At 40.2% G+C, this 26,293-nt stretch overlaps 2 long non-coding RNA genes and 1 pseudogene across 4 annotated transcripts; 2 read left to right on the plus strand and 1 right to left on the minus strand.

Moving 5' to 3' along the window:
- Positions 1-604: 604 nt before the first annotated feature.
- Positions 605-25,493, plus strand: LOC309508378 (cholinesterase-like; annotated as a pseudogene). The gene is made up of 4 exons: positions 605-1,502; positions 3,410-4,013; positions 6,084-6,241; positions 25,366-25,493. The product of its transcript is annotated as a cholinesterase-like (transcript).
- On the plus strand, positions 9,669-11,095 carry LOC309508541. 2 transcript variants are annotated; one of them, XR_014209523.1, is made up of 5 exons: positions 9,677-9,729; positions 9,835-9,907; positions 10,219-10,275; positions 10,771-10,843; positions 10,913-11,095. It is a non-coding gene; the product is annotated as an uncharacterized lncRNA (long non-coding RNA). The 2 variants fall into 2 exon arrangements; XR_014209522.1 differs by lacking the exon at positions 9,835-9,907 and having other exon boundaries at positions 9,669-9,729; positions 10,913-11,094.
- On the minus strand, positions 18,054-20,888 carry LOC309508588. The gene is made up of 3 exons (XR_014209580.1): positions 20,835-20,888; positions 20,495-20,551; positions 18,054-19,174 (listed from the first exon to the last, which is right to left on the minus strand). It is a non-coding gene; the product is annotated as an uncharacterized lncRNA (long non-coding RNA).
- Positions 25,494-26,293: the final 800 nt, after the last annotated feature.

A 26,293-nucleotide genomic window follows, 5' to 3' on the forward strand; every position in this document is an offset into this window, starting at 1 on the left:
TTAAAATGTGACGATGATGAAAACTAAATAGTTTTTTTATCTAAAATTTTAAGTGCTTGTTTGTATAATAATTCCAATGGTTTTTCCAATGGAACTATCAAATGTGTATTAGACCAGCTTGTCAAACAATATGTGAATATGAGAATCATAGAATGAAAATATATATTTGCAGCCTCATTTGATAAATAATTTCTTATAAACCTAAAATTAACCAAGTTCAATTTAAAATGTTTGCAAACATTTTTCATGTGGGTTTTAAAACCAAGCAAGGACTCCAGATGTACCCCTAGGTATTACATTCTGAAACAACCTGTAATCTCTCTCCCGAAATAAAAATATCCTGCTTTAAAACAGCACTGTGTCCTTTAGAAAAGAACATACAGACTGTTTTTGACACATTTAATTTCAGATAACTCTGATTAAGCTAAGATGTAATTTTGAACTTTAAATCAAACTAATGCTTCAGCTTTAAGCATGGTGGTGGTATTTTTATTTTTTGTGTGGTCTGGAGTCTCTGAAACCCCAAACAGAACATGACTTGTTTTGATGGCTAAAACTCATTTTGATGATATTATGATTTTTTTTTATCAGCCTTGAAGACACCATGATGGGCATTCACATCATATCTACCTTGCCCATTCTGGCTTTTTTGGTCTTCCAACCGGCAGCAGGGCAAGATGAACTGATCATCTCCACTGACAAAGGCAAAGTCAGAGGACTGAGGCTTCCTGTTCCGGGAGGTTCAGGGTATGTGGGGGCCTTCCTTGGGATCCCCTATGCTAAGCCTCCATTGGACCTGCTTTGGTTCAAACGACCAGAGCCTGCTGAAGTGTGGAATGGGATACGAGGTGCCACCCGGTACTCCGATTCCTGCTTCCAGGAACAGGATTAATTGTACCCAGGATTCCCTGGAGCTGAGATGTGGAATCCCAACACCAGGATTAGTGAAGACTGTCTGAACCTCAATGTCTGGACTCTCTCAATCAACCTCCAGAACCGAGCCAAACCCTTAGTCCCAGTTATGGTGTGGATCTATGGTGGAGGCTTTTCCACAGGTACTGCCTCCCTGGATTTCTATGATGGGCGTGTCCTCAGCCAGTCGCAACAAGTGGTGGTGGTGTCTATGAACTACAGTGTAGGAGCATTTGGTTTCCTATCTCTACCTGAAAGAAAAAGCGTTAAAGGTAATGCTGGTCTGTTTGACCAGCGCTCGGCTCTAAGCTGGGTGTCAAAAAACATTGCTGCTTTTGGGGGCGATCCATCCTCCGTTACCTTGTTTGGGGAGAGTGCTGGTGCTGGCTCTGTGGGACACCATTTGCTTTCGCAGGGCAGCCATGACCTGTTCACCCGCGCAATTCTCCAGAGTGGCAGTCCCAATGCCGTGTGGGTGACCGTGGAGCCAGCTCAGGCCTGGAACCGTTCTTTGACTCTGGTTCAGCTTCTGAACTGCCCACTATTACACTTTTCATGTGTTGATGAAATGGAGGCTTGGTTAAGAGCATGTAGTGGATGAGCAGATCATTCATTTCATTTGGTTCTGAATTAAGGAATCATTGGCTCGTTGAATCTGAACACAAATGCCCTTTTCCTTCTTGCTTTCACACTCTGACCTCCCAAATACAAATCACACGTCGACTCCAGCTAGTCGGCAGTTTTTACGGCTCCTCCAATACTTTATAGCACCCTAGACAGAACGTTCTGCATTCCAAACCCCCTTTCTCTCTGCACCAAAGAGATAATGAAACTCTATGTGACATTCAAGACTGAGAAGTCACCACACACACACACAAACGTCCTTTGTATGTAACTCAGATGTTCTGAATTAGCGAATCATGATTTTCAAACACAACCTCTGTTGTCAGAGGAGAAGACAAGAGCTTCTGTTTTGACCGCCTTAGGGTCAATTCCCTAGTGCTGAAACCTCCCGCAGCACCGCGTGACTTTTACTCCACACACACACACACACACGCGCGCACACACACACAAAAAGACTTTCCTATCAGACACAGACTCTGAGATTAAAGTCCTACAAAGAACCCAAATCTAATAGCCATTACGAATGTTCTTGATATGTATTTTTATGTGTGTATAATTGGCCAGATAATGTCTGAGGTATCTATGCAATGTTATTATGTTAATCAAAATCACTATGCTAGTGATTATGAGGAAATTATGTAACCCTGTATTTCTGTCATGCAAAAACGTCATTTTAGGTGTCAATGTAATGGGAAAAACATGTCGGAGTCGAATCTTGACTGCAAAGTACAATAATATGCATTTATTCTAGGAAATACCATATTTCTAAATATGAATGTTAAAATCGATCTCTCACATGACATAGTCAAAGTAGGCGTTTCTTCACAAACAAAGAAACTTATTTCCCGCTTCAGATCAGCAGATCCGATTTGCTGTTGTCCCAAAAAGAGGGCGTAAGCAGATGTCCTTTAAAAGTAGAGACCCTCTCCTCTGACCCGCTCTCACCTTCGTCCTCTTCTCCCCCGCGCAACGCTTCTCCAAGGAACATCTGAAAAGGCTCCGGCCTTCTCCCTCGGACAACACATGTTCGAGTCGTAGCTGCCATCCTTTGCAACTAAGTTCATACTCGCCTTTCCCCTCCACAAGGGAAATGATCTGAATTTTCTCGGTAACGTTACATTCAGTGAGCCTTTTAAGCTTCCCGCGACACCAGAAGACGCAGCACCAACAGGACACTGTCCGCGCTTCCTGCCTCTCAGCATCACTCGAACAGAGAACCAACTTGCAAGTAGGCTACTGATCTCTCTAAAAGCTGATTCCAGGTGCCTCTTGAAATTAGGTTTCTGTCTGTAATAATTACCAGCTACTTTCTCTCTCTCTCCTTATTTTCTCTCTTTCATTTCATTCACTCTGATCTCGTTATTTCTTATGTTCTTGTTTGTTTAAATGTTTGTTTGTTTTATTGTTTGCATGTTTACGTACGTTTATAGTTGTAGCTCATGTAATCTCTAGTCTTGACATTTATTAAAACTTATTCATACTTTGACTGCCTCTGTGTTTGAAAATCCACCTTTATAAAGTCAATGAAATGCAAAAGATCTAAGCTACACGCTCGATATTATAGACTACTTTGAGTAGTTTTAATTCATAAACCCAAAAGTTTTATGTTCACGGCCAGAAGATAAACTTTCTTGGAGTTTGTAAACGGGATACCCCTTCTTAACTGTGATAATCTTACATTTATTCGCTGGACGAATGACTGATGACTAGACCAGTTACAGAACAAGGTAATCTCGATAATTGATAAAGTAAATGTATATGCAATTTATAAATTATGACCATGAGTTATGATTATTAATATTTCCAAATTCCCTATATCCTTGAGCTAATTCACATTGACCCAGAGTCAGAGATACATTTACGTTACAAGCAGTTGAACCTGAGAAGATAGTCAGTCTTCAATTCAATGTCATTCCTGATCCCATGATAATAAGTGTACCCTTTCCTCCAACAGTGGATGGAGAATTTCTGGTAGACATGCCTAGTGTCTTAATCCAGTCAGGACGTTTTCTAAAGACAGAAGTTCTTTTGGGATTGAACAAAGATGAAGGGACACCTGGATTTGGCATCCATAACCAGAGTCTTATCAATCGAGACCAGTTCCTCATAGGTGTATCATTGGGCCTCCCTGGTTTCAGAGACATGGCCAGAGAGGCGGCTGCTTTTCAGTATACTGATTGGACCGATGAGCAGAGCAAGCCAAAAAACAGAGAAGCCCGAGGCTGGTTGGTGGGCGACCACTATTTTTCATGCCCCTTACTGAATTTTGCCCGTAGGATGTTGAGAATGGTGGCAGTGCCTGATTGTTCCTCTTTAACCATCGCTCCAGCTTCAACCCCTGGCCTCGATGGATGGGTGTAATGCACAGGGATTTTTGTTTTTGGGATTCCTCTGAACCAGACTTTAGGATTCTCTAAGGAGTAGGAGGCCATGACCAGGAGGATAATGGAGCATTGGAGCAACTTTGCTCGAAATGGGTGAGTGTAAATCTGACACACAATCTACTGCATGAGCTTATGTTCTATCCTAGTTCAAAGTGTTAAATCTGTCTTTATTTACTCACTCTCATGTCGTTCCAAACACTTATGCCTATCTTTCCTCCGTGCACTGTTAGAAAAAAAAGTGGATTTTTTTTTTTGTACCTTTTAGGGGTACAACAGCTTGTCACAGAGCAGTGCCCTTAACTCTTTTGCACGTCCGATCACACCGGTGTGATCAGTCTAGGCTGGTCTCTGGAGCGTACGATCACACCGGTGTGATTTAGAACGGTCAGTACTAAATTCAAATGTGCTTTTGCGCGTTGGCTGGCGCTGAGTCAGAGATGGATGTGCACAGCGCGCCATATATCACAACTATTCAGTGTTTATACACGTTATAAAGGTGTTTAAACAACAAAACACATCCACTTGCACATATTTGACAATCGGAATATCATATATTTCATGCTATAGCTGACACATTTGTGAATATTTTGAATTAAAAAGGAAAAATGAAACAAAAGCAGATCATCAGTCATTCAGCGCTACCGTAGCTGCGGTGTGTCACGTGACAAGCAATGACGCGTCACCATGGAAACAATAAAGTGATACGTTCTAAATAAAGGTCGCCTTGAAAAACTCAAGCTTGGGGGTCAGCCATAATATTTTAAACTTGCGTTTGAAAAGGTTAAATGGACAACTTTGTGCCTTACCTATCCCTAAAATATTGCACATTAATACTTTAGAGTAGTAAACTTAAGGTGCTACTATGTACCTTTAATAGGTAAATAAGGTACAAAGATGTCCCTTTAAGGGTACTGTCCGTGTGACGAGCTACAGGTACAATTGTAGTACTCATTTTCTGATAGTGTGGACGATAAAAGGAAGTTATTTTTCTGTCTTGCCACTGTGTTGGCTGTCAAATCTCATTTGTTCTTACATATATTCACATATCGCTTGTGCAGACATAACACGCCAGGTTTGACCTCAATAATGTCATACATCATTGACTGTTGCATGCCTTGTAACCAAAGTGTCAATTAGGCTTGAAAGCTATGTAGAACATTGTCAGTGAATAACAACTTAAATTTAGTCTTTAGTCTGTTTAACAGATAAAAACCCTCATGAGATGTGTAGCATCATATGTATTGTGGTGTACTGTATAAACGTGGAAACGTGTTCTTTTTGACCCTTTTGAAGCATCTGACATGATTCGTTTTTTTTTCTCTTTCACTGTTTGGAGAAAAATCAGTGTACAAATTCTGCCTATTTGTTTTCCACAGAACAGAAAAAAAGAACGTTGTAAGGTGTTGGAATGAAACATTTTAATTCTTGACTGAACTATTCTTTTAATACTGAGAATATCATACTCAAATTTGTGTTTACAAGACAATTTCTATGTATTTGTATACATTTACTATAAACAGTTAAGGAATTGTTTACATTTATCTCTTAGAAATGTTTTAGATGTTTAATCCATAATATCTTGATGAAGACAGGCTTTCATCTGCTCACACTTTTTCAGTTGATGTGTAAAAAAACAAAACAAAACAAGTCTTGGTGTTGCTGGCAGGCTAGTGTTGATTAGCATCCTCATTTGTTTGGCATAAATTATGGAGAGGCAGAAACAGCCTTTATTGTGGCTGTGAGCAAGCTTAGTTTCTTTCAATTAACACTTCATACACTCTTCACGCTGGAGGGGAATGACACGATGCTAATATATCAATGAACGTGATCAGTAAACAAGATCACAATGGAACACGCTGAAGTTAATCTTTTCCTGAAATGGGCAGATTCGCTTATTAAAAGTATTGGGTGCAATTTCTTAAATGTCTTGTTTTGAAGACTTTACTTTGCTGGAATTGTGCATTAAGATTCAAAGCCTCTTGTTGTAATGGACTGCAAGGCATTCTTTACAAGAGCGCATGAACATCATAGCTATTGAGTCATTGCATTGATTTTTTTATATATTTTTTGGGCTTCAGTTGTTTTGGAGCAGAAATGTATTGATGTAACTTGGTACCATACATAAACTGACCTTTCAGTTGATTTCCTTGCTTGATGTTTCAGGGATCCGAGTGTGGAGGGAGCAGATTGGCCGCCATTCATGCTGGAACATCAGCAGTATGTCACGCTTAACACTGGCCTGTCACAAACACTCCGGATGCTTAGAGCCTAGCAGTGCAAGTTCTGGGATAGTTTCCTGCCAAAACTGCAGTATGTCACAGGTGAGAGTCACAGAATGAGAACAACCATCCACCCACACCACATAAACAAAGAAAATCACGACATGCTCGCTTCTGCTTGTCTCTTCAGCTCTGCCTGGCCAGCACATGTGTCATCTTCTAGTCTCTTGAGGACACCTGTAGTGCAGACCTGGCCAGCTCTAGTGGAGCTTAATGCGGGACTGGAGAGGGTTGAGTGTTTCAGAAGCACAGCAATTATTTACATTTACATTTTTTTGCATTTGGTAGATGCTTTTATCCAAAGCAACTTGTATTGCATTCAAGGTATAAACTTTATCAGTGGACCATACAACACTACACTGTAAAAACTAAAGGTGCCTCAAATATCCTATCGTATACTCAAGTAACTTCAAAATGTATTTTAGGTGCCTCAAAGCTATTTCTCCTATAGTAGGGTTACTGGTGGAGCACTGACAATCTTTGCGGTTCTTGTTGGAACTTATGGGATCCTTTAAGCACTTTGTATTCAGTTCAGAGGTTCTGGAGTCATCTTTTCCCATGAGACCTCAAAGTGCTTTGGGGGAAATTAGAGGAACCAGAATTCTATAAAAGGGTTATTGTAAGATCTTTTAACATTTAATTGGTTACTTTAACTTATATTAAAGCCAGCATTTGGAGGAACCCAATGGTTCTGTGAGGCCAGAATAAGATTATTATTCAAGTCAAGTCATCTTTATTTATATAGCACTTTTTACAATACAGATTGTATCAAAGCAGCTTCACAGTGATGACATGAAAATAATACAACAAAGTTTGTTTCTAGAAGAAAATTGTGTCATTGTCCACCTATTATCCTATTATTATTATTATTATACTTAGCCTAAGTTTGATTCAGTATACATAGGTTTACTTTTATTTCGTATAGGTCTATTTTATTGATTAATTTAAACCTTAAACAACAACAACAACAACAATAATAATAATAATAATAATATGAAGAAGAAGAGGCAGGAGGAGAAACATTTTATTGTGTCACGAAACTGCTGCTATTCCTCTGCAGTTATGCATCAGTGATCCTCGCGCTGCTCGCACGCAACAAAGCTGAAAGCTCAGCTGATAGTCATCGGGTTTGAAAGTAACGGCCCCCCTCATCAAAGCCTGCCGCAGCTTCCGCCGTTTGTTCGGCTCTCTGTTACAAGGTTTGTAAACTCGCCAAAGAAATATAAATACAGAGTCTACTCACTGTATATTCAAACGCATACATATATAAACTAAATGTATTATACATTACTACGTTTTTACAGTGTTAACCACTCGTTTATTGCACTGTATGTGGTATGAGTATGAAGGTTTTAGCCGCGATGCTAACTAATCTAATGAACAAATGGTTTTAGCTATTCAATTCAACGTATTGTGTACAACTGTGTCTTCAAATTGCTGATATAACTAATTTAGCTGATTCCTGCTGTCGTCATTGGCGTTTGTTATGAATAACCCAAGTGGTTAAAGGTGCTCTAAGCGATGTCACGCGTTTTTTAGGCCAAAATGTTTTTTGTCACATACAGCAAACATCTCCTCACTATCCGCTAGCTGCCTGTCCCCTGAAAAACGCGGCCTCTGTAGACACCACAGGCTCCACAAACGGCAACAAAAACAAACTGGGCTCACCCGCACCACGAAACACAACAAACAGTGTTCCAGCCAATAACTGGCAAGAAGTATTTGAGGGCGGGGGTGGGGGTGGGGGGGTTAGTGTGCGTACACATGAAGGGGGTGTGGAGGAGAGAGAAGCATTAAGAGGGAAGTTTGAATTAAGGCCGACACACGACCAAAAAGACGACGTTCCGATGAACAAATTGCAAAGAAAAGGGACAAGGATAAGGAACGCGCGAAGTACCGAATTTACATCGGAAAAAACCTTCGAAAGGTGGCGAGAACTCCGCCGGCAGAAGGGATTCCAATCCGACATTCAGTTGCTTTGTTTTTGCTGAACAGGTAAATCCATTTTTCTTTCTAAATTAACGTTCATGTTCGCCAAACCAACACAAGGATGTAATTAGCTAGAACTATGCAGTCAGCGTTAACTTTGGTGAATACAACATATATGTTTCTAGCAGCTAGCGATCAATCTCTATTGTAAATGATCAAGCAAATTCACAGTAGGCCGAAAATTTGTGTGAATGATTTTCACCCACTGTTTGTTATGAATTTGAATGTTCATTTATAGGCTATTGACAACTTTGACTCAATTTGTTTACGAAACCGCCGATGTTTATGCTCACTGGGAAACGCGAAGCTAACGTTATCTTGCTATTATTGCGTCCTTGTATGGGAGCTATCGTTATAACCTCAGGTGGCGAAACGATTTTAAGATAATGTTTCTCTTTTTCTGCATTCTGTTCTGCAATATATATAAGCATGTATCTAGCTTGGCGACATTACACATTGAATGAAGTATCAGTAAAACTCAACTTTGTTTGTAGTGACTACTTTTTGTTTTGGCATTTTGTTGAAATGTATTTTCTTGTGTAGCCTATTGTATATACATGGTTGATTATTCATGTTGCTTATGTATTATACAATTTTTTTGTGTATTCATAGATATTAATCTAATACTACACTGTAAAAACTAAAGGAGCCTCAAATATCCTGTCGGATACTCAAGGAACTTCAAAATGTAATTCAAGTGCCTCAAAGCTCTTTCTCCTATAGTAGGGTTACTGGAGGAGCATTGACATTCTTTGAGGTTCTTGCTGGAACTTATGGGATCCTTTAAGCACTTTGTATTTAGTTCAGAGGTTCTGGAGTCACCTTTTCATTACCATGAGACCTCAAAGTGCTTTGGGGGAAAATAGAGGAACTTGAATGCGATAAAAGGGTTATTGGAAGATCTTTTAACATTTAAGTGGTTCCTGGAAGATCTCTTATGTTAAAGCCAGCATCTGGAGGAACCCAATGGTTCTGTGAGGCCAGAATGAGAATATTATTATCCTATTATTATTATTATAGGCTACTTAAGTTTGATTCAGTATAGCCTACATACCCAGGTGAAAAAAGACGTACTATTAAAAATGTACTTGAGTGTGTTTTTAGTAGGCCTACAATACAAATATACTTTAATGCATTTTTAATACATTTAACAGTAGCCTACGTCTTTTTCACCTGGGTAGCTTACATTTATTTAGTATCTATAGGCCTATTTTGTTGATTATTTTAAACCTTAAACAACAACACTAAATTATAATAATATTAATAAGAAGAATTCATTAATTATTATTGAATAAATAATAGTAATAAAATAATAATTTTTACCTACTTCTTCATAAAATATTATTTGAAGAAGAAGAACTAGGAGGAGAAAAGTTTTATTCTGTCACGAAACTGCTGCTATTCCTCTGCTGTCGTCGCTTCAGTGATCCTCGCGCTGCTCGCGCGCAACAAAGCTCAGCTGATCGACGTCATCGGGTAACGGGTAACGGCTCCGTCCTCTCATCAAAGCTTCCGCCGTTTGATCGGCTCTCCGTTACAAGGTTTGTAAACTCGCCAAATAAATATAAATACATAGTCTACTCACTATATACTCAAACACACATATATATAAACTAAATTGATTATACATTACTACTTTTGTACAGTGTTTACCACTCGTTTATTGCACAGTATCTGGTATGAAGATTTTAGCCGCGATGCTAACTACGTTGATCTAACGTAAGTTAATGAACAAATGGAAATTATTGACTTATTGTCTTAGATTGATTTAGTCATTCAATTCAACATATTCTGTAAAACTGTGTCTTCAAATTGCTGAGATAGCCTAACTAATGTAGCTGATTCCTGCTGTCGTCATTGGCGTTTGTTATAAATAACAAAAGCAGGTTAATATAGTTTGGTCTGTTTTTGTTTAGCCTAACTTTACTTACTACAGGTGCCCTCATTCTCTCAAATACCATTTTAAAGCCATTTACTGGTCAATAAATATTATGTTGTGAATAATCAGCTTTGTTCTTTTGTTTCCCCAGAACAACCAGTACATTTCTAAAATAATCTGAACATTTCAGAGGCAACATTGAATTACAGTAAGTTACCTATACACCACATCCAGGTACTTTATTACTATGAACTTTCTCTGTGTGAAATTGTATTGTTTGACTGTGTACTTTTTTAATAAGTTATTCTCTGAAAATCTTCCCTCATGCTCTCAAATCTCATTCATGTTACTCAGAAAAATAATATCACAGGTTTGGAGCTAATAATGCTATGCATTTTTTATAGGCTATACCTTAATCATATGCATTTGAATATAAGACATTTGAACCCTGAATTATAACTTAAAGTTTAGTCTTTTTCGACAAAAAAAAGGAAAAAGCTATTATATGACTTCAGAAGACTTACAACACAACCCATAACACATGAGTTGTGAACTCATTGACTATTTTTAGGATCTTTTCTGGGACATTTTTGGAGCTTAACCATTTTTACATAAATTGTTGCATTGAATTGAACTAGACAAGTGTACATAAGAATAGTTTGAATGAATTACAAAAAAAAATGTATGCTTGTGTTTCATGCAGTGATATTGAATGGTGACGGGTTGCATTATGCCTGAGATCTGCTTTCGGGTTCCACAGACAGAAAGTCAAACAGGTTTGGAACGTCACAAGGCTGAGGAAATTATTTAATAACCTTACTAACAGTACATTTTGTACTTTGCAGGGATCTCGGTAAGCTGAAATACAAGTTTGATCAAGAATAAAAATCCTCCTGTAGACCTGAAAATCACTGAAGTGCCTGGACCATCCACCAGAAAAGAGGAAAAGCAAACAGAAAATGAAGCTGATGCACCTTTTCACTTTTCTAACTCGTTAAGTACCTCACATGTCACTCGTGAAGATTTTATAATTGATTGCATTTTATGTTGCAGCGAGTAAAGGTGCATCACATTTGTGAATTTCGTGAAAAGACAAAATTGCTGATCGTGTGGATTCTTATTGAAATGACTGAATTCACCAGTGAACATTCACAGAACAACAGATCATTTTACTACACCTTAACTCTGTTAAAATGGAAAATGTTTTCTGCTTGTTGTGACATAAGGAATACTGTTTCCGGGTCGAAGCCTCTACTTCTACTTTCTCTATCTTGTTTCTAGATATTGAGAATACTCAACAACCATTTATGGGAACTGTTGATTCAAGTCACACATTTAAGCTTTTCAAAAGGCATAGTGTACATTTCAGTCTCCAGTCTCACGGCATCCCAGACTTCAACATTTTATGATTCAAAATAGCTGAATAACTAACCATCTGAGATTTCGGAATAGAGATAAAGGTTAGGATCCTAATTTTCAGGAATATTACAGCACAATGAGTGTATATTAGCACTGTTTGTTGTTTGTTTTTGGCATCTGATAGAGCTTTTGGACTTGGAAACAGTGACGTCAGACTTAACAAGCGGACTGAAACACATGTTTTAAAATTAAGTGAAGATGGACATTTTTAATTAGTCAAAATTGTAATTTTTTACATTGATTTATTACATGGAACATGTGTTTTCCATGCATTTTGTTGAGATGTCTTTTCTTGTGTAGCCTATTGTATACACATGGTTGATTATTCATGTTACTTATGTATTATACTATTTTTTGTGTGTGTGTGTGTGTGTATTCATTGATATGAATCTATTACTAGCTTTTTTTTCAAGTGCATGGAAGTGTATGTATTAAAATGGATCTAAAATATGTAATAAACAATTCTTATTTTGTATTTGGTTCAGTTTGTTTATTATAATAGAAGTTAATGGTGGTAACCATAGTAACAACATGAAATTAATTTAATACAAATAAAATAAAATTGAAATTTGGTTCCTGGAGGCACCCACAGTGAAACCCACAGGAAACCTGTGTGGTTCCTCAGAGAACGTACTCGGTTACTAACGTAACCTCGGTTCTCTCTAGAAGAGGGAACGAGTACTGCGTAAGATATCTTACGCTAGGGGAAAATCCTTTTTCCGCGAGATATTGAAGCCAAAAATTATCCTTAATTTTGTAATAATGCAAAACGCGTTGCGGCAGCATGCAGACATAGGCGAGGCAGCTCGCGCGCCTATTGGCTGCTCTGCGGCAACTGCAGCAGCCTATCGAGCGAGGCCTGGCGTGACGCCAGACCCAATCAGGGAACTTCGCGCCCGCTGCGTCACGTCCCGCCGAAATGGGCGTGGTCTAGGCCTATAAATACCGCTCGCAGGCAGCTATTATCTGGTTTTTCATCATCGAAGCAACCAGAGCGTGTGCATGCACGGCAAGATACGCAGTACTCGTTCCCTCTTCTAGAGAGAACCGAGGTTACGTTAGTAACCGAGTACGTTCTCTTACGAGAGGTCTCTCGTACTGCGTAAGATATCTTACGCTAGGGGACCCAATGCAAAACGCTGTGCATGCTGAGATCTGACACCAAAGACCCAAGGGCGAAAGCCCGGGGTACATATAGTGCACAATCACTCAGGGAACTCACAGGGAGTCCGGGAAGAGGGAGGGGCGAAGCCGCACTCTTCCACATATGGCAGCGTCGCTGAGACGCAAATTTCATACAGACAGGGCGGGGTACGGCCTGAACTGATGGGGGAATGTGGGTCTTACACAGTCTGCCCAGGCACATCTCGTGCTGCTACTTTTTACTGTCGAACATTGAGCTGTGCTCAGTAGACGCAGCATTCTGAGCTGATAGCATCAGGTCAGATAATACTGGTAAACTTAGACCGACAGCAGCCTGGCCTGCAGGGCGGGAACCTCTAGGTTATAAAACCTTATAAATGTAGACGGGGAGGCCCAGCCTGCCGCCATACAAATATCTTGCAAGGCAATCCCACTTGACCAGGCCCACGAAGAGGCCATGCCTCTCGTGGAGTGCGCTCTGACACCCAACGGGCACTGCATGCCCTTGGAGGCGTATGCCAGCGCTATAGCATCAACTATCCATCTGGATAGGCTCTGTTTCGACGCGGCTAGTCCCTTAGAACGCCCGCTAAATGAAACAAAGAGCTGCTCCGTCTGTCTGAAAACAGACGAGCGAGACACATAAGCTCGTAATGCCCTGACTGGTTCAAATGGCGCACCTTTCATGGCTTCCAGAACCGTAGAAAGGTCCCATACGGGGACTGAGGGAGGTCTGGGAGGATTCAGTCTCTTAGCCCCTCTAAGGAAGCGGATGACTAAATCGTTCCTTCCTATTGACTGACCAAGCGTTGTTCCTGAGAACGCTGCTATAGCCGCCACATAAACTTTGAGCGTGGAGGGGGCCCTGCCCTCATCCAACAGCTCTTGTAGGAAGGAAAACACCTCCGTCACACCACAGTCTGTGGGTGACACACCACGGGCTGTGCACCAGCCCGAAAACACTGACCATTTCGAGGAGTAGAGCCGTCTCGTAGACGGAGCTCTAGCCTGCGTGATCGTGTTTAATACTCCTTTAGGGAGTCCAACATGTACCCGTTGATGGCCCAGACATGAAGGGACCATAGTTCTGGGTGAGGATGCCAGATCGAGCCGTGGGCCTGTGAGAGGAGGTCTCTCCTCACTGGTACTGGCCACGGGGCAGTACTTGCTAACTACATCACGACTGGGAACCAAGGTTGATTTTTCCAGAACGGTGCCACCAGCAATACTGAGCATCCTTCTTCCCTGATCCGTTCTATCACCTGAGGCAGGAGAGAGACGGGGGGAAAAGCATAGAGCGGGCGGCGGGGCCACACATGGGCCAGCGCGTTCCTGCTCTTGGAGAAAAATTCCGGACAGTGAGCGTTTTCTTGAGACGCAAACAGGTCTACTTCCGCTCTGCCGAATTTCTTCCACAGCAGTTGGACTGTCTGTGGGTCATTTCGAGGCAGTTTATGTGCAGGAGCTTTTCCCGTTCCGACCACTGGCCGAAGAACGGTCTGCCCTCGAGCAGCGCTCCCCATCCCGAGGTGGACGCGTCCGTGGACACCACTCTCACCCTCGAGGAAGTCCCCAGGCTTACACCTGATTGGTACCAGTCGTTCGCTCTCCAAGGTTTCAGAGTTGTGACGCACTTCTGATTGACCCTGAGGCGAAGCGAACCGGATGCCCACGCTCTGCGTGGGACTCGCGCTTTCAGCCAAAACTGCAGCGGGCGCATGCGGAGCAGGCCCAGCTGGAGCACTGATGATGCTGAGGCCATGAGACCTAGCATCTTCTGAAATTTCTTGAGCGGGACAGACGCGCCGCAGCGAAACGAGTTCGCTGTGCGTTGAATGTCTACCGCGCGCTGTGGTGACAGTCGCGCTATCATGGACAGCGAGTCCAATTCTGTGCCCAGGAAAGATATCTTCTGACTGGGTGACAGAGAGCTCTTCGCCCAATTGACACTGAGACCCAAATCCTCGAGGTGATCGAGTAAAATGGTCGTGTGTTCTATGAGAACTGCGCGAGATTGTGCTAGAATCAGCCAATCGTCCAAATAGTTCAGTACTCGCATGTCTCTCATTCTGAGGGGTGCGAGCGCCGCATCCATGCACTTCGTAAATGTACGGGGTGCCAGGGACAAACCGAACGGCAGGACTGTGTACTGATATGCCTGGCCCCCGAAGGCGAATCTCAAATATCGCCTGTGACGTGACGCTATTTGTATTTGAAAAATACGCGTCTTTCAGATCTATTGACACAAACCAATCTCCTTGGCGAATCTGCACAAGGATTTGTCTGGTCGTGAGCATCCTGAACTGTCGCTTCACAAGCACTTTGTTCAGTTGCCTTAGATCTAGTATGGGTCTGAGACCCCCGTCTTTTTTCGGTACCAGGAAGTATCTGCTGTATAGCCCTCCTTCGCTCTGAACTTGAGAGAGAGGCTCTATGGCCCCTTTGCTCAATAGTTTCGCCACTTCGGCTCGAAGCAAATGTGCTACTTCTGTTTTTACCGTGGTCTCGACGCGCGCCACATAGCGGCGAGGGCGTCGGCGAAACTGTAGCGAATAGCCTCTTTTTATAATGTTCAGCACCCACTTCGAAACCCCGGGCAGCTTTGCCCATGCGTCCACATGAATAGCTAGGGGTTGAATACGAAGCTCGCTCAGCGATGGGGAGGCTTCGGAGTGCTGTAACACAAGCGTCGCGCTCGTGACATTTGAGGCATGGGGCGCGCTGATAACAGCGGGCAGATTGCCCGCGCTCGACTCCTCTGCGGTGGTCAACCGCGAGGGGGAGGGCTGGGCGGTTCCCGTAGGAACTGTCATGTCTATGTGTGGATGTGGGCGCGGGACAGCGGGCACATTTACCACACTGAAAGCATCGTTCGCTTGAGTGAAGCGAATGCACGTTGGTTTCGTTTTTACAGAAACCGTGAGACATGCATAACGTGGTGTTAGTGGGCACATTCACCATGTTTGAAGCGCAATCGATCTGAGTCGATTCATGTGCGCGAGCCCTGTGTGACGGGCTGCGTAAAAACGGCGTTTGTGTGCAGGCAAGCGGGTGACAGAACCGACTTGTTTACTGCAGGATACACTGGAACAGTCACATTTACTGGAACTGAACAAGCGAGAAGTTGCCATAGAAACAGAGAGCGTCAACATGCTGGCGTTTATTGCAGGCCTGCGTGCATTACAACAGGCTTGTTCACTGCAATATTGACATTTCCAGTCGCCTGAATTCCAGAGGGGAATGGGAAATGTATAGGAAAAAGGAGGTTGGTCCGTCCGCAGAGGGACCAGAAAAACTCCCTTTTTTTTCCTTACGCCAGTGACGCACGGAACACCATAGAAACGGTGTTTGGGTGCAGGCGAGCGGGTTGTACAACGCGCTCGTTGGCTGCAAAATACACATCTGCAGTCGCCTTTTCAGGGAACTGACAGAGCGAGCATTGACGGCATAATTTTATCTGCCGGTAGACCCGGGGATCGAACGCGGGTCTCTCGCGTGCAAAAACCTGAGAGTCTGCCACTGGGCCACAGGGGGAGACACATTGTAACTCAGTTAGCGCGAGTATTATAAGAGAGCGTCAACGTGCTGGCGTTTGTTTGCAGGCATGCGTGTATTACAACAGGCTTGCTCACTGCAACACTGACATTTCCAGTCGCCCGAACTTCAGAGGGGAATGAGAAATGTACGAGAAAGAGGAGGTCGGTCCGTCCGCGGGGGGACCAGAAACGCTCTTTTCTCCTTTCGCCAGTGACGCACGGAAACCATAGAAACGGTGTTTGGGTGCAGGCGAGCGGGTTGTGCAACGCGCTCGTTGGCTGCAAAATGCACATCTGCAGTCGCTTTTCAGGGAACTGAAAGCAGTCTCGGAGAAGGATGCCAGGTGAGTCCTCAGAGTCACCATAGGCAGTAACTAACTCGCAGTGAGGGCAGTCGCCGTCAGCGAGTGCGAGAGCTGCGTGATCAGGAAAAGGGGCGTCTTGAAAAAGACGCCCAGCTCTTTTAGTGCAATGGGAGTGTGTGTCGCGGCGGCGAGCACACACACATACATAAACACAGTAGCAGAGAAAGGATATAACGCCGGATAGCGCAGCAGGAAGGCAAGGAAGGCGGCGCGGCCAGCGACTTCAGTGACTCGTCCCGCTGAAGGTGCTCTCTTTCAGACGGCGCGGCTTCTTATCCAGCTCCAGCGATGCGTGTGCTTCGCTTGAAGGATGAAAAATCAGATAATAGCTGCCTGCGAGCGGTATTTATAGGCCTAGACCACGCCCATTTCGGCGGGACGTGACGCAGCGGGCGCGAAGTGCCCTGATTGGGTCTGGCGTCACGCCAGGCCTCGCTCGATAGGCTGCTGCAGTTGCCGCAGAGCAGCCAATAGGCGCGCGAGCTGCCTCGCCTATGTCTGCATGCTGCCGCAACGCGTTTTGCATTATTACAAAATTAAGGATAATTTTTGGCTTCAATATCTCGCGGAAAAAGGATTTTCCCCTAGCGTAAGATATCTTACGCAGTACGAGAGACCTCTCGTAAGAGAACCGCCCCTTTTTAAAGGGTGCCTAGAGGATCTACAGACGGTTCCGCCGGTGTGGCAAAGTGAAGAACCCCAAAAGGTTCCTCCAGGCACCTTTTATTTTTACAGTGTAGTATAATACTCTAATTGTATAGTTTAATAATATACAAGCATTTCTGTAGCTCAAACAGTTCATGCATTCCCTGAGAATCAAACCCATGGCCATACACTGTAAAAATAAAAGGTGCCTGGAGGAACCTTTTGGGGTTCTTCACTTTGCCACACCGGCGGAACCGTCTGTAGATCCTCTAGGCACCCTTTAAAAAGGGGCGGTTCTTTGAGGAACCACACAGGTTTCCTGAGGAACTCTTATAAGGCACTGTGTGGAACCACTTAGGGTGCCTCCAGGAACCAATTAATTTTTATGTATTTATTTAATTTCATGTTGTTACTATGGTTACCACTGACTTCTATTATAATAAACAAACTGAACCAAATACCAAATAAGAATTGTTTATTACATATTTTAGATTCATTTTAATACATACACTTCCATGCACTTGGGAAAAAAGCTACACTGTAAAAATAAAAGGTGCCTGGAGGAACCTTTTGGGGTTCTTCACTTTGCCACACCGGCGGAACCGTCTGTAGATCCTCTAGGCACCCTTTAAAAAGGGGCGGTTCTCTGAGGAACCACACAGGTTTCCTGAGGAACTCTTATATAAGGCACTGTGTGGAACCACTGTCGGTGCCTCCAGGAACCAAATTTCAATTTTATTTTATTTGTATTAAATTAATTTCATGTTGTTACTATGGTTACCACCATTAACTTCTATTATAATAAACAAACTGAACCAAATACAAAATAAGAATTGTTTATTACATATTTTAGATCCATTTTAATACATACACTTCCATGCACTTGAAAAAAAAAGCTAGTAATAGATTCATATCAATGAATACACACACACACAAAAAAATTGTATAATACATAAGTAACATGAATAATCAACCATGTGTATACAATAGGCTACACAAGAAAAGACATCTCAACAAAATGCATGGAAAACACATGTTCCATGTAATAAATCAATGTAAAAAATTACAATTTTGACTAATTAAAAATGTCCATCTTCACTTAATTTTAAAACATGTGTTTCAGTCCGCTTGTTAAGTCTGACGTCACTGTTTCCAAGTCCAAAAGCTCTATCAGATGCCAAAAACAAACAACAAACAGTGCTAATATACACTCATTGTGCTGTAATATTCCTGAAAATTAGGATCCTAACCTTTATCTCTATTCCGAAATCTCAGATGGTTAGTTATTCAGCTATTTTGAATCATAAAATGTTGAAGTCTGGGATGCCGTGAGACTGGAGACTGAAATGTACACTATGCCTTTTGAAAAGCTTAAATGTGTGACTTGAATCAACAGTTCCCATAAATGGTTGTTGAGTATTCTCAATATCTAGAAACAAGATAGAGAAAGTAGAAGTAGAGGCTTCGACCCGGAAACAGTATTCCTTATGTCACAACAAGCAGAAAACATTTTCCATTTTAACAGAGTTAAGGTGCAGTAAAATGATCTGTTGTTCTGTGAATGTTCACTGGTGAATTCAGTCATTTCAATAAGAATCCACACGATCAGCAATTTTGTGTGGTGCTTCATACATTACATCGCTACACTGCTGACAACGGTCAATGGACCTTTTTGCCTGCCTTCACAAGGGACACGTGAGGTACTTAACGAGTTAGAAAAGTGAAAAGGTGCATCAGCTTCATTTTCTGTTTGCTTTTCCTCTTTTCTGGTGGATGGTCCAGGCACTTCAGTGATTTTCAGGTCTACAGGAGGATTTTTATTCTTGATCAAACTTGTATTTCAGCTTACCGAGATCCCTGCAAAGTACAAAATTTACTGTTAGTAAGGTTATTAAATAATTTCCTCAGCCTTGTGACGTTCCAAACCTGTTTGACTTTCTGTCTGTGGAACCCGAAAGCAGATCTCAGGCATAATGCAACCCGTCACCATTCAATATCACTGCATGAAACACAAGCATACATATTTTTTGTAATTCATTCAAACTATTCTTATGTACACTTGTCTAGTTCAATTCAATGCAACAATTTATGTAAAAATGGTTAAGCTCCAAAAATGTCCCAGAAAAGATCCTAAAAATAGTCAATTTCACAACTCATGTGTTATGGGTTGTGTTGTAAGTCTTCTTAAAGGGATAGTTCACTTTGAAATTAATTTTTGGTATTTTTTAGCTTACCTCAAGGGCATCCAAGATGTAGGTGTCTTTTTTTCCGCAGTAGTTTCAATTTTGATATTTTTAGGTCAAACCGTTCTTGTCTGTCAGTCATAAAATGCAGGTCTATGGTCATTATCTCAAAACACAAGCACAGAGTCCAAATTAAAACAATTCCCCGTCGTCCAAATTAAACAATTCCCCATCGTAAGTACACATTGATGGCCTAAGACACGAAACGAGCGGTTTGTGTGAGAAAACGAACAGTATTTATATCGTTTTTACCTCGTATACGCAGCCATGTCCGAGTGATCTGATCTGACGTGTGCGCAGACTGGTGCATAGATACTGTATATACACACTAGATGTCGCCTTGTCTACGGCAGTTCATTGGAACGAATGTCTTTAAGGCGACATCTAGTGTATATATCTATGCACCAGTCTGCGTACACGTCAGATCAGATCACTTCGACATGGCTGTGTATAAGCGATAAAAACGATATAAATACTGTTCGTTTTCTCACACAAACCGCTCGTTTCGTGTCTTAGGCCATCAATGTGTACTTACGATGGGGAATTGTTTAATTTGGACGACGGGGAATTGTTTTAATTTGGACTCTGTGCTTGTGTTTTGAGATAATGACCATAGACCTGCATTATATGACTGACAGACAAGAACGGTTTGACCTAAAAATATCAAAATTGAAACTACTGCGGAAAAAAAGACACCTACATCTTGGATGCCCTTGAGGTAAGCTAAAACATACCAACAATTAATTTCAAAGTGAACTATCCCTTTAAGTTATATAATAGCTTTTTCCTTTTTTTTTGTCGAAAAAGACTAAACTTTAAGTTATAATTCAGGGTTCAAATGTCTTATATTCAAATGCATATGATTAAGGTAAGTTATAGCCTATAAAAAATGCATAGCATTATTAGCTCCAAACCTGTGATATTATTTTTCTGAGTAACATGAATGAGATTTGAGAGCATGAGGGAAGATTTTCAGAGAATAACTTATTAAAAAAGTACACAGTCAAACAATACAATTTCACACAGAGAAAGTTCATAGTAATAAAGTACTTGCATGTGGTGTATAGGTAACTTACTGTAATTCAATGTTGCCTCTGAAATGTTCAGATTATTTTAGAAATGTGCTGGTTGTTCTGGGGAAACAAAAGAACAAAGCTGATTATTCACAACATATTTATTGACCAGTAAATGGCTTTAAAATGGTATTTGAGAGAATGAGGGCACCTGTAGTAAGTAAAGTTAGGCTAAACAAAAACAGACCAAACTATATTAACCTGCTTGTGTTATTCATAACAAACGCCAATGACGACAGCAGGAATCAGCTACATTAGTTAGGCTATCTCAGCAATGTTGAATTGAATGACTAAATCAATCTAAGACAATAAGTCAATAATTTCCATTTGTTCATTAACTTACGTTAGATCAACGTAGTTAGCATCGCGGCTAAAACCTTCATACCAGATACTGTGCAATAAACGAGTGGTAAACACTGTACAAAAGTAGTAATGTATAATCAATTTAGTTTATATATATGTGTGTTTGAATATATAGTGAGTAGACTCTGTATTTATATTTATTTGGCGAGTTTACAAACCTTGTGACGGAGAGCCGATCAAACGGCGGAAGCTTTGATGAGAGGACGGAGCCGTTACCCGATGACGTCGATCAGCTGAGCTTTGTTGCGCGCGAGCAGCGCGAGGATCACTGAAGCGACGACAGTAGAGGAATAGCAGCAGTTTCGTGACAGAATAAAACTTTTCTCCTCCTAGTTCTTCTTCTTCAAATAATAATTTATGAAGAAGTAGGTAAAAATTATTATTTTATTACTATTATTTATTCAATAATAATTAATGAATTCTTCTTATTAATATTATTATAATTTAGTGTTGTTGTTTAAGGTTTAAATTAATCAACAAAATAGGCGTATATATACTAAATAAATGTAAGCTACCCAGGTGAAAAAGACGTAGGCTACTGTTAAATGTATTAAAAATGCATTAAAGTATATTTGTATTGTAGGCCTACTAAAAACACACTCAAGTACATTTTTAATAGTACATCTTTTTTCACCTGGGTATGTAGGCTATACTGAATCAAACTTAAGTAGCCTATAATAATAATAATAGGATAATAATATTCTCATTCTGGCCTCACAGAACCATTGGGTTCCTCCAGATGCTGGCTTTAACATTAGAGATCTTCCAGGAACCACTTAAATGTTAAAAGATCTTCCAATAACCCTTTTATCGCATTCAAGTTCCTCTATTTTCCCCCAAAGCACTTCGAGGTCTCATGGTAATGAAAAGGTGACTCCAGAACCTCTGAACTAAATACAAAGTGCTTAAAGGATCCCATAAGTTCCAGCAAGAACCTCAAAGTATGTCAATGCTCCTCCAGTAACCCTACTATAGGAGAAAGAGCTTTGAGGCACTTAAATTACATTTTGAATGTCCTTGAGTATCCGACAGGATATTTGAGGCTCCTTTAGTTTTTACAGTGTACTTTTAAAAACAATTATTATTATTTATTGTTTTGACACATTTCATAAAGAAAATGTGAGCAATTACCTATCAAAAACTTGGTGTTGTGATGGTGTAGTCTCCAGAGGCAAAATCACTGACGCCTCGTGGAGTTTGTTTTTACCATTTTTGACCCATTTTGTCGTTCGTCAGGTGGAAAAACCTAAGTCTGTAAAGTAATAAAACACCTGTCCTCAACAAGTTGTTTTTAGTTTGTATAACATAAACAATGTGGGACAAGTTGCCTTTCAAGCACTACTAATAATATTTTGTCTTGGATGAACCAAACTGTGCTTCCCAGTTTAGATAGAAATGCTTTTCAGGAAATAGCCTGTCACTATCTTTAGTTTTTCATAGTTACTCATTTTATTTTGTCATTCAATGGGCATGACAAAATAAAATGAGTAGAATGATTTGGCCTGGAATCCACAAGCTTGAGATTTAAAATGTACATTTTCCTCAAAAGCTGTTCTGTCCCTGCAATGAATAGCAAGTACTTATTTTTAACGTGTTCAGAATGTATTCATAAGGACACATGTATAATGGAAAAATATGTTGCTGAAATGGTGCTAATTTAAAATGCTATACATTTTTATTCAGTGTGAATGGGTTTGAATGCTTTAGTCTTGGCTCTGAATTAATTTGATCCATTATGCAGGTATCCCACCATAAGGGTATTTTCAGGTATAGCAGGTTTGATATTCTATTTGTTAGTGAATATTTTGCTAAAGGTTCAAGAGTGGAAGCTATTTGAAGAGAAAGTGAAAAGCATTTTGCTGTAGTTCCTCGCTCATTTAAACCTTTTTCAACTAAACATGTAGCTTGTGGTCTGTTTCTAGCCCTGCGGTGAGAGACGTGTGCTTTTAAGTGTGTTACTAAACATAAGGTGGGAGAGCAAGTCACAGCATTATGTACTGGAAGCGGTTGCTTGAACGTTTGTATATTTAAACAGCTTTTGGCACACTTAAAATCATCTTGTAAACCTTGGGCTGTCTTCACAGCTGTCATTACTGGTTAAAGCAATGAATATAGACTGATGCTTTTAATTTGCTTTTTGGAGGTCTTTGCAAGGTGACGCTCAATAGTGTAGCGTCTGGAAACTCTTGAAGGTCTGGCTGTCAGTGTTATCGGTGGTTGAAAACGGAAGAGAATTGGAGTTCCAGGTAGTGCGACCGTAGGGAGCAGAATTGAATTTGACAATGAAATGGAATGAATCGATTCTGATTTGAGTCTAGGTGAAGCCTTGTCTTGTTTATGTACTGGAGGTCAGGCGCCAGCAACTGCGCATACAAATGCACATATGCGCAAATTGAATTATTGTCACTGCGGGCCGTGTGCAGTCTCAGTCTCCCTGGCGCTTGTGAAGGCAAAGCCATTCCCAGAGGATTTGCTACCTCGCCTACTCTTTTGAGACTGCAAAGCTTATGCACAAACAAGGTTTTTTTGTGTGTGTGTGTGTGGTGGGGGCAAATGAACGAAGAAATCTTATCAACTCTGCTTAAATATATTAATCAGTGATGCAGCACCCAGTCGTAGTAGCTGATTTGCTGAAAGGCACGTAAGTGGGATCAGGTCTAGATGGTAAACTCCGTTTGGCCCCTGCTTTTATACCAAACACTAGTCTGTAAAGTAAACAGTGATTTATGGAGTCTGAAGCAAGTCGACGCCATAAACTTATTTCAGATGCAATCGCCCAGGGGCATCCTGGGATTAAGTGTCTTAATCAAGAGCACAATGTTGATAGCTCATGGCAAGCTACTTGCAGGGATTGAACCAGCAGCCAGCCCTAAACATTAGCATTATAGCATGCAGAAAATTCTGGTATTTGAAACCAGAACTATGTTATTTGGGTCATTTCTACAATGCAGTACATTTTCATGTACCCATTATGCCTTAATATGTTAGATCATTTTAAACTTGGATTTGTTTTTATCACAACATCACAAACAAGTAGACACGGACTAACAAAATGTTTAAAACGAAACATTTAATCGCTTTAATTCATAATAATTTTTTTTGTTCTTGAGTCTAAATCACTTTCCATTCTGTCAGTCTTTTGCAAAATCCCTTTAACTAACAAAGCTAATTCCTTAATGACATCATCCTGTAGTAAATTACATAGTTTTGGATTGAAAACAACCTCACAAATGTATTAACAATGGATTTGACGTTTTATTGACACTGTGCATAATTAAGTATTAATTAATGTTTAAGTGCATATTTCAGAAAGTCTGGTATACCCTTTAATATATTTTTATTTAAATTTTTTTTTTTTTTATCACAGCCTTATTTATTGTTTAAAGTTACATAGTGTCAAATTTACTGCATAACATGAATGATGTTGCTTACTCCTTTTAAAATATTAAATATACATTTTTGAAGAACTTTGTTGACTAGTAGACGAAACACAAATGTGCTTGTCCTTGATGTTCAAGTGATTCTGTCATGAGAATCTTTTCATGATTGTGAGAAGTCTCTCACTTCATTTCATTCTAAATAAAGAACATGATTATTCTGTCATGTTCTGCTGTCTCTCTCTTTCTGTGACATGGATCAAGTGGCATTCTGTTGCATGCAAGCCGTGAGTCTCTATTCTGAACAATTTCTTTTAACTATAGAACTTGTGCTTGAAAGTAAGGGAGCTAAAATAGTAACATTTTAATAGCTTTTTCAGCAGCACTGAATGCTCTGTGAAAATAAGATTTGTAATAATTAAAGCAATGGAAATTTTAGTATAGTATTTCCATGAATAACCAGACAACAATTAATTAGCTATTAACTTAAGTTCCTGTTTTTTTTATTATTTTTTATTTTTTTATTTTTTTATCAAGGTTGTGCAATTTACAATGTCATTCTGCTGCTCAGAGTAGTTAGTCTTTAAAGGTTGCATGCTGTGGAACACAAGAACAATTTTTAAAACAGTCAAAAACATTACAAATGCAACAAGTTTTTGTAAATATATGACAAATGCATCTTAAAATTGTATACAAATTGTGTCACACAATAGCACAGTATTTTGGTGAACTATTGCTTTAATGTGTTACCTTGGAGATCAGTATTCACCATCAGGGAATATTTCCAACACTATTTTGGGTTTCCGTTATTAAAGACAGTTTTCCATATTGTTAACGGGCCAAAACATTGAGCAAAGCTTTGAATATTTGATTGAGGTTTTGGTTCTGCTCAATCAAAGTACGATATATATGGCTTCATGATGAGAAAAATGTAAAGCAATCCATTAGGGCTGTTACCACGATAATACACACATGCACAACACAAACTAAAATCATGTGGCTACTGTTTAGACCTCCTGAATGTTTGTCTGGTCTAAATAACTTAACTTTTCATTTTCAGTATGATAAATCCAATATCATTGTGTCTCAAACTTGACCTGCCTCTCCCTCTCTCTCTCTCTCTTTCTGCTGTAGTGAGTATTGATGAAGTGGAGTTCCAGTGGAAGTCTCAGTTCCACCGCTGGCTTTCTTGCATGCTGGACTGGAAGAATCAATTTAACGACTATGCCTCTGTCAAAAAGCAACAGTGTGAAAACCTTTAATGTCTGACCACATTTCCCAAAAAAGCAGCCCATGCAGTGCACTTTACTACTTCAAAAAGCTTTAGAAAGCCAGAGCCCATATGTAGAAACAGAGGAAAGAGCTTCTGTGGTTTCTATATCTTCACAACTCAGTGCCTTTTTACTACCTCCTTAAGGCCTTATGTGGTAGAGAATTGCTATTTTGGTAACTCAAAAATAGATGAAAATCTTATCGAGGTACTTGGGTAAGAGTGTTTGCTTGACACAAGAACATGTCTACTCAAAATAAAATCTTAAATTATTCTTTGTATGCAGAAACTGAAGCTTGTTTTAGAACCACTCTTTTTTTTTATTCCATCGTGACATTATTTTAATGACAATTAAGCACTTTTCGACCTCAAATGTAATTGTAATTACTATAGTAAAAGGTCAGAGTGACGCATTATACACACATTTCATACAGACATGTTTTTGTGAGATTCACCTCCTTAATGGCCAAGTAAATGAACTTGATTTGGTTTGGTAATGTGTGTAACAGAGTGCCATAATTTTAAACTATTCATGCAATCTGATTGTGTTTAATGTGGAATATTTTTCATGATTTGCTTGAGGCTTGTTCCTTGTTTTGTTATCAAAACTGTAAATTTGAATACTTTCTATTCTAATTAATGTAGTTGAGTGAATATATAGAATTAAATATGAATGAAAGTGAAATTCCTGGTTTTTATGATGAAATTAAGTTTTAATGGAGTATTTTAACCCAATAGTTCCGCAGCATTGTTTAAACGACACATTTGTGGTGCTTTAAATAAGTAATTATA

The sequence above is a fragment of the Leuciscus leuciscus genome (assembly GCF_965113295.1).
Source record: "Leuciscus leuciscus genome assembly, chromosome: 10".
Lineage (NCBI taxonomy): Eukaryota > Metazoa > Chordata > Actinopteri > Cypriniformes > Leuciscidae > Leuciscus > Leuciscus leuciscus.